The sequence below is a fragment of the Penaeus monodon genome, chromosome 23 (assembly GCF_015228065.2).
Source record: "Penaeus monodon isolate SGIC_2016 chromosome 23, NSTDA_Pmon_1, whole genome shotgun sequence".
Classification (NCBI taxonomy): domain Eukaryota; kingdom Metazoa; phylum Arthropoda; class Malacostraca; order Decapoda; family Penaeidae; genus Penaeus; species Penaeus monodon.
Genome location: NC_051408.1, coordinates 41,511,321 through 41,511,868, shown reverse-complemented (window position 1 = coordinate 41,511,868; position 548 = coordinate 41,511,321).

Genomic DNA, 548 nt, shown 5'->3' with positions numbered 1-548 from the left:
GAAAGTGGGCAGTGATATCTTTAAATTAGTAGACATAATTTTTTAGGGTTTGACCTCTAATGAGCGTAAGATGGTGTCATATGATGATACAGTATCACTGAACATTGTTATTCCTTCCTTTCAAAGAACATCATGTGCTTAGTATTTTTATTGTTATTCTTTCCTTTCAAAGAATGTCATGTTATTAGTATTTTATTTATGTACACATATTTGCAAGACCTTGGCCACAAATAAGATTCAGGTCATACCAGTCAGATATATAGGATAGAATGGAAATGACATATAAGTAACAATGAAAACTATGAGCCAGTCCTAAACTGGGTACCAAGGGTGCTTGTGGTACTGTGCGCTTTATTTTGCAGGATGATAATAATATAATGCATAATGCAAGTATGAATTTGTTGAAGAATATGGGTCATCATATGAGCTGACATAAAAAAAGGAGAAAAATGAATCGGTAGAAAAATTAGACTCATTGTGATTTTGAGATAAAATGCGCAGATGTAATTATTTGCCATTGTGAAGGATACAAAGACAAGCCAGTCAGC